This window comes from Chenopodium album, chromosome 13, assembly GCF_948465745.1.
Source record: "Chenopodium album chromosome 13, dcCheAlbu1.1, whole genome shotgun sequence".
Taxonomy (NCBI): Eukaryota; Viridiplantae; Streptophyta; class Magnoliopsida; order Caryophyllales; family Amaranthaceae; genus Chenopodium; species Chenopodium album.
The window spans coordinates 37873831-37885249 of record NC_137846.1 but is presented as its reverse complement, the minus strand read 5'-3'; the positions used below and the strand labels follow the sequence as shown (position 1 = coordinate 37885249).

The following is an 11419-nucleotide window of genomic DNA, read 5'->3' as shown; positions in this document are numbered from 1 at the left end:
TTGCTAGGTTCAAGTCCTGGACTCATGAGAACCCTGGTCGTAGATTTGAAGCATGTAAGTTTTACAACCCAAACACTAACCAGAGGGGTTGCAAATTCTTTCGATGGGTCAATGAGGAAATGACAAATTGGTAACACGATGCTCTAAACCTAATTCTCTCTGACAAACAAATTCTTAAACGGGAAGTTAGTGTTCTACAAACAAGGTTGTGTTGTGCAGAAAATGAGAAGAAGAGGTTGAAGGAAGATGTTGACAAATTGAAGTTGAAGTTGAAGAAAAGGAGTGAACATGGTGACAACATTGGAATGACTATGGTAGTTTGTGTGGTGATGTCTATGTTGCTTAGTTTGATCATGGTGAAATTAGTGGCCTAAAGTAGTTTAAGTTGGGAATTTAGTAGCCTAATGTAGTGCTAGTGGTTAGTAGTTTGTATTAAGGTTGTTTTAGCAACTGAGTTTGTAATATTAACAAAGTAATGAAATGGTTTCCTTTCTCTTAATTAGTTTGCACAAATAGAGAACTGCATTGCTTATGATTGCCAAAACTAACAACTTGTTCCTTGAACAACAACACATGATTGCAAATGTTTTCATAAACAACAAAAAGATAATAGGAAAATAACAAATGCAAAAGATTATCCTAGCTTAATAAACTGAGTTCACATGACAGTACAAACAACATCAGAATTATGAGTTTGTGTTTGAGGCTTGAGATTGTTGTACTGTGCAACTTGCTTGAGAACATAACACTGAGGCTGAAGCTTCTGCAGTTGTCTTCTGTCTTTTTGAGCTTGTTATTGTAGAAACTTATGGTGCTTTTGAGCACCCTGGTTGCTGCTTAGAAGTTTTTGCAGCCTTAGAAGACTTTGGAGCTGGTGTGACTATTGTTGAAGTTGGTTGCAGGTAATTTTGTGGTGGAGCTGTTGTTGTTGTTGCTGCATTGGTGGTGGTTGCTGCTGCACTGGTGGTGGTTGTTGTAGGCGCTGCTCCCTTTTTTGGTCTCCCAACCCTTATTGACAGGAGGAGGTGGTTGTGGTGGAACATGTGGATTTTTACAAGTCTTTTGATAGTGCCCAAACTGACCACAATTTTTGCAAATGGATTGCTTTTAATTCTTAACCACATAATTAACATCTTCTCCCTAACCTGGCTCCTTGATTCTTTTCTTGCCCTTGGGTCTTCTTGGCAACTTCTTATATGTTGGTGGTAGTGGCTATGGTAAGGTGGTCTTTGGCCATTGGTTTTTACCAGGCATGGGGTGGAAGGTTGGAGCATATGACTTAGCATATGTAGCAACATGATAGGCTAGGTGCACATAGTCCTCCCAGTTGAACCTTTTCTTTACAATACATGCCAAGGCATGGTAACACGGGATCCTAGTTAACTCCCACCTAAAACAACCACAAGGATCCTAGTTAACTCCCACCTAAAACAACCACAAGTTCTATTTTGCAAATCAACCACAAAAGTCTCACCAGTTGACACATGATCTACCTCAAATTCATGAACATTAGGTTGTGTAACATCACACTTGCTGACCTGCTCACTAGCCCTATCAATCATCTTAACCATTGATGACATAATCATTCCATCAAACTTCGTTAACCCATCTCTTTTTGCACAACACCTTTTCATAACCCACCTTCTAATCCATTCCAACATTCCTAGGATAGGCATAGACCTGGCTTCCCTTATGACATTGTTGAAGCTCTCACAGCAGTTGTTGAGCAACATTCCAGACTTCCATCGTAACACCCCAATAATTCTTTCTTTAAACCTGTAAACACCCTAAACAAAATCCAAGATAATTATTGACGTGTTACCGCTACGTGTTCAAATGTTAAGGCTATTTCAGAATTTAGTAGCGGAAAACTAGTTCAATTAAATTAAAGTTTCAAACCAACAATTAAAAACCAAATTAAATCTTACAAGTTGGAACCATTAAGGCCCTTATTCAAAACCCAATTAACAAAGTAGTATATAAATCAAAGGACAGTTTGAGAAATTTTAATGTTTATGCGAGAAATAAATCATAAGTAGAACCAACTCTTCACTCAATTACCTGTTACTTGATGCAAGTCCCACTTTATGCAAATACATGTGATTAATTTGCTCCCCAATATTACAAGGGTAAAAATTGGATCATAACACAGTCATTGAAAGGCGAAGGCCATGACCACAACACTCAAAAGCACGCAATCAGCAACGCTGAGTACATACAAGCTACGGAATATAAAAAGAAAGTATTCATAGCAAGCTACTAACAATCATTCATGACACACGATTTAATTAACGACTCAAACATTACTAAGACTTCACTATTTAATGACAATTTTTTAATTTCATTATAATCATTGGATTAAGCAATAGATCAGACAAGGTTGTCCTCCCATGTCCCAATTTGGAACATCAATAAAAGAAAAACCCCATGCCTCCTTTCGGAAACATCAATAAACATCCAATGGCGACGGGCGCGATTCCGTGGCCATAGCTAGTATGAGATCTCATCTAACTCCTTATAATTTTTAAAAGCATTTGAAAACAAGAGACTCGTAGATCAGACGACCTCTAAAAAGTACACGGCTAATACCCTGTGAACCCCAACCCCTGATTGTCAATACTCTAGATGTGTACAAATCCAGAGTTTTATTACTCATCCATCTTGCACTTTACGTGATTTACAAGTTTAGAATTGGTGATGACTCATATGCAATACAATAAAATCAATCAAATATCAATCATTCAAGCAATTCAAGTTTCCAAATCGATTCTTGAATCATTAGTGACAAGCAATATTTATTATTGGATTCTTTAACTAACTCGGTGTATAAACACCTTGAGTGCATAAAGCACCCCAAATCCTTAACCTCGTATTATAAGACTTAAATTCTTCCTTTACTCATTCCATTTCAATAATCATGAATGAGTAATAGAAAAATTCATTCCACATACTCACGTACGTTTTCCTCTAAGCGCATCTTGCAAATTAACGCATAAATAATACTTACAAGGTAGATTAATACACAACATACGGAAATCACAATTTATAATCAAATAATTAAGCCCAGCCTTCTCTATACATGATACTAAGTTCTCGATAGGTCCCTAAACATGTTTCTAAAGGCAAGGTTTCATAACTTGTACGTACCTTGAATAAACGAGTTGGTTGGCCACTTTAGAAACTAGAAGTCGTCTTCTATGAAGTCCTCTCCTAAACTAAACAACAATAACTAAATCAACACCCAAGCAAATAAATTTACAGCAATACCAAACTATTTTAAAACCTCTTAAACCATCAAATAATGTCTTTAAATTGTTCTCATTAGTCAAAGTTAATAATATAATAATTCAACTATAAGTTTATATGTTAAAATCATGAAATTATGGCTTATTGATATGAAATAACCAAGAAAATCAAGAAAAGAGGGGGAAAAAAATCAAGTAACAACAATTTCAAATCAACAAAACCAGATAAACCTATCTCAACAATCACCAAGATATATGAAATAGGGGTACTTAATCAAAGCTACACAAAGTAAAGCTAGGATTAAGGTGTAATCACAAAGATTAAAAAGTAGCAATCACAAAGAAAGCAAATATTCACAAACATTATGGGTAGAGAGAGAAAATCTCACTGATTTCAAAATTAAGCCCAGTTGATCCCAAAAGAAAGCTTAGCCCTATTTAAAGGCTTTACAAATAAACCTTTAATTTACACCCCTTGGATTACAAATGAAAGGCCAAGATTTAAAAGATAGTAAAAAGAAGCACAAAAGAAAAGAAGTTGTTCGCTCGAAACAGGGCTTCGGGAGCGGCCGCTCTAAAGGGTAGGAGTGGGCGCTCCTCACTACTGGAACTTCAAAAGACACCCATAGGAGCGGGCGCTCCTCCTGGGGGAGCGGCCGCTCCTCTCGACTGTCTGGACAGCTTAACTTCAAACTTTCATAACTTCTTCGTTTCTTGCTCAAATTTGGCATGTGACCTGTCGTTGGAAAGCTCTTAAACTCTACTTTCACCTTTAACTTGAATAACCTAAAAATTCCTTGTAACGAAGGAGATATGGCTGAATGAAGTAGATGCATCATACATTGATAAGTTTCTTTCTTGGCTAACACACGGAATCCTTGGAGCTTTATTCTAAGAAAACAAAACTTACTCAAGTTTGATGATAGTCAACCCCGAGAGATGACCACCAAGGAATTTAGCTTGACTACGTGTCACAACACGTGGCATGTCTTCAACTTCCTCCACCAAGTTCCATGCACCCGCGTCAAACTCCTCCTCTTCAAAAGGAATTACCCTCAATTCCGGATCATTATCACCAACATCTTCCTCAAAAAGAAAAGGAGCAAGATCACCAACATTAAAGGTAGCATGAACTCCAAAGTTTCCCGGAAGTTTGAGCATGTAAGCATTAGATCCAACCCTCTCCACAACTTCAAAGGGGCCTTCGGATCTTGGCATGAGCTTGTTCTTTCTCTTAGCCGAAAATCTTTCCTTTCGAAGATGGAGCCACACAGGATCTCCTACATTGAATTCCCTTGGCTTCTTGAATTTGTTTGCTTTTTCCTTATAACTCTCATTTGCTTTCTCAATCCTCTTCTTGACATCTTCATGAAGCTTTTTCATCGTTTCAACTTTATCTTTTGCCTCAAAACTCAACTCCTCTTAAGGAATACTAGGCAACAAGTCAAGTGGTAAGCGGGGATTGAAATCATACACTACTTCAACGGTGTTTTCCCGGTAGCTATGCAATGAGAGCAGTTGTAAGCAAATTCAACTTGAGGATGTTTAAGATCCCAATCTTTCATGTGTTTGCTAATGATAGCTCGGAGAATGGTGGACATGGTACGATTAGTCACCTTCATTTGCCCATCGGTTTGAGGGTGAATAGAAGTACTAAACAAGAGCTTGGTTCCTACTAACTTCCACAAGTTCTTCCAAAAGTAGCTCAAGAACTTAGGATCTCAATCTGACACAATGCTTTTTGGAATGCCATGAAGCTTCACCACTTCTCTAAAGAACAAGGTAGCCACATGAGAAGCGTCATTGGTCTTGTGACAAGGAATGAAATGAGCCATCTTGCTAAAACGATCAACCACAACAAAAACGGAATCATTTTTCCTTGTAGTACGAGGGAGAGCAACCATAAAATCCATACTAAAATCATCCCATGGGTGACTAGGAAACGGAAGAGGAGAATAGAGTCCTTCATGGAATTGACTCTTAGCCTTATGACAAGCCCCACAACGAGCCATTACATCTTGCACATCACCAAACATTTTAGGCTAATAAAAATGTTCTCGAAGGATGTCATACGTTTTTGCAACTCCAAAGTGTCCGGCTAGGCCTCCTTGTTGAGCTTCTTTAACAAGTAACTTTCGATGAGAACATTTCGGAACACAAAGCTTGTTTTCCTTGAAAAGGAAACCTTCTTGCATCATGAAAGAACCATTGACCCCCTCCTCACACTTCTTCATGAACTCACCAAAATCATCATCATCACCATACAACTCTTTGAGCAACTCTAACCCTAAAAACTTTGCATCGAGAATAGTGATCATACAATGCCTCCTAGAAAGAGCATCGACCACAACATTGCTCTTCCCTTCTTTGTACTTAGAAGAGAAAGTGAAAGATTGAAGAAATTCAACCCATTTGGCATGTCTTGCATTGAGTTTATGAGAACCATTGATGTACTTGAGAGATTCATGATCGGAATGTAGTAGAAATGGTTTAGGCCTCAAGTAATGTGACCAATGATCAAGAACCCTCACAATGGCATAGAACTCCTTGTCATAGGTACTATATCTCATTCTTGCCCCACCAAGATTCTCACTAAAATAAGGAACCGGCCTCCCTCCTTGAACAAGTACTGCCCCAACTCCAACCCCACTAGCATCACATTCAACCTCAAAGGTTTGATCAAAATTTGGAAGAGCCAAGATTGGAGCCTCACACAACTTCTTCTTGAGAGTCTCAAAATCCCTTTAAGCCGATGGTGTCCACTCAAAAGTACCTTTCTTCATGCATTCGGTTACCGGAGCAAAAATAGTGCTAAAATTTTTCACAAATCTTCGAGAGAAAGAAGCTGGACCATGGAAACTCCTAAATTAGGTGAGACTGGTAGGAGTAGGCCAAGATTGAATGGCTTCCACCTTACTAGGGTTCATTGAGATCCCTACATTAGAAATCACATAACCAAGAAAAACAACACTATCCACCATAAAAGTACATTTTTCTAACTTGGCAAAAAGCCTCCTACTTCTCAATGTTTCAAATACTTGCTTCAAATGTTCAACATGATCAAGTTCACATTTGCTATAAACAATTATATCGTCAAAATAAACAACAACAAATTTACCAATGAAGGGGCGAAGTACCTCATTCACGAGTCTCATGAAAGTGCTAGGAGCATTTGAGAGCCCAAATGGCATTACAAGCCACTCATACAAGCCTTGATTTGTCTTAAAAGTGGTTTCCATTCATCTCCTTCACGCATGCGAATTTGGTGGTACCCCATCCTCAAGTCAATCTTTGAAAACACCTTGGAACCATGCAATTCATCAAGCATATCATCAAGTCGGGGAGTAGGAAACCGATACTTGATGGTAATATTATTGATGGCCCTACTATCCACACACATCCTCCATGTGTCATTTTTTTTGGAACCAAAAGAGCCGGAACCAAACAAGGGCTAAGGGATTCCCTCACAAATCCTCTTTCCATTAACTCACCAACTTGTCTTTGAAGTTCTCTTGCTTCATCGGGAGTACATCTATAAGCCGGTCTATTAGGGAGTTGTGATCTGGGAATAAGATCAATTTGATGCTCAATTCCCCTAATAGGTGGAAAACAGGGTGAGAGATCATCGGGGAAAAGATCATGGTACTCAACCAACAGTTCCTTGACAAGGGGGTGGATTGGGTTTTCTCGCTCACTCTCTTGTGTTTCCCTATGAAGACAAATAAATTTCCTTGATTTATCTCCTTCCCCATCTCATTTTTCCCAATGAGAAGGTTCTCTTTGATTGTGTTTCCCGTACCCAATTTGTGTTTAATTGTGGGGGACAAGGGGATGAGTATTATCTTTTTCTTATCCATCATGAATGAATAAGTGTTTTTTCTTCCATCATGCAATACATTTCTATCAAATTGCCAAGGCCTTCCAAATGAAACATGACAAGCATCCATAGGCAACACATCACAAAGCACCTTATCCTTATATAATTTGCCAATTGAAAAAGAAAGAAGAGTTTGTTTTGTTACCTTTACCTCATTGTGATTATTAAGCCATTGAAGCTTATAGGGAGTAGGATAATCGGTAGTGTCAAGATTGAGCTTGCTCACTAATGTTGTTGAAGCCACATTAGTGCAAGAGCCACTATCAATGATAAGGTTGCAAACTCGATCTTTGATGGTGCAACGAGTTTGGAAAATGGTCTCCCTTTGCTCTTCCGCCAAAGGAGTGGAAATGGAATAAAGTGCCCTTCTAACAACAAGGATTTGACCCTCATCGGCTTCTACTAAAACCTCATCCTCCTCATCATATATAGGGTCCTCAAAATCCTTCTTCTCATTTTTGTACTCATCATCATCCATTTCACGAATCCTCATAGCTCTACTATTTGGACACTCATTAGCAAAATGTCCATAGCCTCTACACTTGTAGCAAGCCTTCCTATTGCTCATCTTGTTATGGTCATATTTGCTAGAAGAATGCATGGGAGCCTTGCCTTTGTCATTCTTGGCAATGGGCTTGCTTGTTTCACCCTTTGGAGTAAAAGGATTCTTAAAGGTAGGTTTAGAATACCCACTAGCACTACTTATCTTGTCATACTTCTCAAACTTCAAAGCCTTTTGCACAACTTGATCAAAACTTCCATGGGCATGTACATCAACCTTTTGCCCAAGCTTTCTCTCAAGACCACCAATGTACCTAGCAATCTTATGCTCCGGTGCTTCTTCAATTCCACCCATAATAGAGAGTTTTTCAAACTCCCTACTACACTTTTCTACCAACATAGCCCCTTGCTTAAGAGAATTCAATTTAATATAAGCATCTTGCAAATAATCTCTAGGCACAAAAGCCCTATTCATATGTTTCTTCAATTTCTCCCAGGAAATGATTTTTGATTTTCCATCTTTCCTCCTACGATTCTTTAAGTTCTCATACCATAAAGAAGCATGTTTTTTAAGTTTAAGGATGGCAAATTTGCAACGTTTTTCATCATTATAACCCTTATATTCAAACATATTCTCCATACTTCTAACCCTATCAAGAAATTCATTAGCATCAAGATTACCTTCAAACTCCAGAAATTCCAACTTGATGTCTCGGTCACGGTTGTCCTCATGGTGTTGTTGGTGGTGTTTCCTTCTCCGGTGAGGAGAGTGAGAACCATCTTCTCCACTTGGGCTTCTCCTTCTTCTAGGAATTCTTCAATTCTCCAAAACCTGAAGAAGTCTATCAAACTTCCTTTCTAGAGCATCCAATCTAGAGTGCTCATTGTAACTTTCATCATCTTCATAATAGTACCTATCACCCATGTTTCTAGATAGAAAGATTGTATCTTTGAGAGAAAATTTCAAGTTTTGTGGGAAAAAGATGAGATCTTTTGAGAGGGGGAAAGAGAAAATCAAAAGGTAGGATCTTTCTAGGCTAATAACCTAGGCTCTTGATACCAAATTGATATGAAATAACCAAGAAAACCAAGAAAAGAGGGGGAAAAATCAAGTAACAACAATTTCAAATCAACAAAACAAGATAAACCTATCTCAACAATCACCAAGATATATGAAATAGGGGCTCTTAATCAAAGCTAAAACAAAGTAAAGCTAGGATTAAGGTGTAACTACAAAGATTACAAAGTAGTAATCACAAAGAAAGCAAATAATCACAAAGATTATGAGTAGAGAGAGAAAATCTCATTGATTTCAAAATTAAGCCCAGTTGATCCCAAAAGAAAGCTTAGCTCTATTTAAAGGCTTTATAAATAAACCCTAAAGTTCTTAATTTACACCCCTTGGATTACAAATGAAAGGCTAAGATTAAAAGATAGTAAAAAGAAGCACAAAAGAAAAGAAGTTGTTCGCTCGAAACAGGGCTTCGGGAGCGACCGCTCTAAAGGGTAGGAGCTGGCGCTCCTCACTATTGGAACTTCAAAAGACACCCATAGGAGCGGGCGCTCCATTGTGAGGAGCGGGCGCTCATCGCGACTGTCTGGACAGCTTAATTTCAAACGTTCATAACTTCTTCGTTTCTTGCTCAAATTTGGCATGTGATCTGTCGTTGGAAAGCTCTTGAACTCTACATTCACCATCAATTTGAATCACCTAAAATTTTCTTGTAACGAAGAAAATATGGCTGAATGAAGGAGTTGCATCATACACTGATAAGTTTTTTTCTTGGCTAACACACGGAACCCTTGGAGCTTTATTTTAAGAAAACAAAACTTACTCAAGTTTGATGATAGTCAACCCTGAGAGGTGACCACCAAGGAGTTTAGCTCGACTACGTGTCACAACGCGTGGCACATCTTCAACTTCCTCTACAAAGTTCCATGCACCCGCGTCACTTATAACATAAAATTCCAGCAACGTAACTTTAAAGTGAAGAATATAATCTGAAAATTTAGTTTAAGATTATAAAACAACCTCATAAACATGTATACTAGAAATAATTATTATATAGTAGGTTAGTATGTTTAAAATCCAAAAATACACTAGTTCAATGTAGTTAGAGGCTTCAAAATAATAATTATAAAATCTGAAAATTAATTCTTGAGATTAGACTTTAAAATTCAAGGCTTTATACTCATAAAATACCCACAATCATTGTTTTATGGGATTAGAAGCATAAAAATATGAAACTAACACAATTTTAACATAAAAATTGAAACTTTAATAATCTGAAATTTTATATATGATCAAAATAATTATGCTTTAAAATAATTTAGACATAATATAATTAGATAGCTTAATTAACACGTTTTAAATCCTAAAACCATGAAAAATCAACATTTAAACCCTAAATTTTATACATACATAAATATGAAATTTTGTATTATAAATAAAAACATATTATTCTACATAAATTCATAATTTTTTATATCCCAAATACATAATAAAACCATAATAATTAATAGTCAAATGAAAAAAATAAATAAAGATTGAAACTTTAAGAGAATTTAAACAAGAAAAAGAGAGAAAGATAGAAGAGGGAGAAAGGTGGAGGAACCGGTGGTTCACAGTAGGAGGGCGGCGGTAGCTGTTGGCTTGGGTGGTGGTGCGGCAGCGGTTGAGCAGCAGCGGCAGCAAGGTAGCAGTTTTGTTTTTTTTTTCTTTCTTCTGTTTTCGTGAAAGAGGAGGAGGAAGTGAGGAGGGTGAATTTTACGTGAGAAGGGAGAAAGGGTTTGAGGGTTTTGGGGTTTTATTTGGGCGTCGGTTTCCTAATTTAATTAGGAGTAAAACTTGTGGTTTGGGCTGCTAAGTTAAAATTTATTTTTAAATTACCAAAAACTTATTAGTTTACTTAAATCTTTTCATAAAAATAATTTATTCAATGAAGTCGACATAAAAAAATTTGTATAAATAATAAATATATTATAATGAAGTTAAAAAAAATATGGGGGATTACATCCATCTAGTACTAAATGCATGTCTTGACCAATGACAAGCTGGAATGTTGTTCAAGTAGTTGTAAGCATCCATATATGGACAACTTTTTAATTGCTTCCATGTGTTGATTGAAATGAAACTGACATTTACATAAAACACCAGTAATAACAAGGCCATTTAAACAACTTAACAGAGCATATTTGAAGGATTTATGTCTTCGTCATGTGCAATTACTAGATATGTAAATGGATCAAATTATGGAGATAATTAAGTTCGTACATTTGGGTCGTCGTTATATCATAGCTAGAGGTACTAACGATCTTTGGGCTAGTACAATAGGCTAAAGCCCAAATTGGACGGATCCTATAAGGTCACACAAAGGGCCTAGATCGAGCAGGAGAGGACGAGGCCCATGATGGGCCTCATCCCCTAGTATGGTCGGCCATATGGAGGAATGAGGAGGGTTTTGGGCTTCGTGACTTAGTCTAATTATAATAGGGTTATAAATAGACTAGGTGCCCAGGGTTTTCAGTAATGCAATTTAGTGATCAGTTTGATCAAACCCTAATTAGCAAACACGAGACCACACCCTTCTCAAACTCTCTCTCTCATGGCACTCTCACTCCTCCTCGGCGCCGGTGTGGTGGTTCGTGGAGGTGGTGGTTCGTGGTGGTCGGCTTTGGAGTCGCCTTAGGCTTTTTAGGAGCCTTGGCAACTTTCTTTCCCTTGCCCTTAGCCTTATGCCTCTTTCTTAGGATGTTCGAATCCTATGGACTAAGTAGAGGAGCAACGCTTGGGGCT

The 11419-nt window shown here is 37.7% G+C and overlaps 1 pseudogene; it reads right to left on the bottom strand.

The window, feature by feature from the left end:
* Positions 1 to 6112: 6112 nt before the first annotated feature.
* LOC145575476 (uncharacterized) lies at positions 6113 to 8548 on the bottom strand (annotated as a pseudogene).
* Between the last annotated feature and the right edge of the window lie 2871 nt (positions 8549 to 11419).